This window comes from Octopus bimaculoides, chromosome 13 (genome assembly GCF_001194135.2).
Source record: "Octopus bimaculoides isolate UCB-OBI-ISO-001 chromosome 13, ASM119413v2, whole genome shotgun sequence".
Lineage (NCBI taxonomy): Eukaryota > Metazoa > Mollusca > Cephalopoda > Octopoda > Octopodidae > Octopus > Octopus bimaculoides.
Window position 1 is genome coordinate 8,956,206 of NC_068993.1, and position 619 is coordinate 8,956,824.

Consider the following 619-nt stretch of genomic DNA (forward strand, 5'->3'; position numbering starts at 1 on the left):
AGTGTGTGTGTAAGTGTGTGTGTGTAAGTGTGTGTGTGTGTGTGTGCGAGAGAGAGAGTGTGTGCGTCTGTATGTATGTATATATGCATGTGTGTGCAAGTGTGTGTGTATGTGTGTGTGCGAGAGAGTGTGCGTCTGTCTGTATGTATATATGTATATATGTATGTGTGTGTGTGTGTGTGCGCGAGAGAGGGAGAGTGTGTACGTCTGTATGTATGTGTGTGTGTATGTGTGTGTGCGAGAGAGGGAGAGTGTGTACGTCTGTATGTATGTGTGTGTGTGTGTGCGTGCGTGTGATGTGGTGTCTGGATGCGTATGCAAATTATGTTTCTGTGTTGAAATTTTCGATTAATTCTATATTGTTGTCGTCGCCATAGTTACTGCTGCTGCTGCTGTTGCTGCTGCTAGTATATAGGCCCCCCCAGATCATCCCTGATATTAGCATGCAGCAAATGAATCGAACGATGAGACACGCCATCCACAGGCACATCTTCCTTCCCAGACATTCCACGTTTCCGCCCGAAATGAGGCTCAGACTGCACACTCCGACCTACCAGGGATGAATCTTATAGGTTCAGTACGACAATTTAGACATATTACATTCTCCCTCCCACCCTCC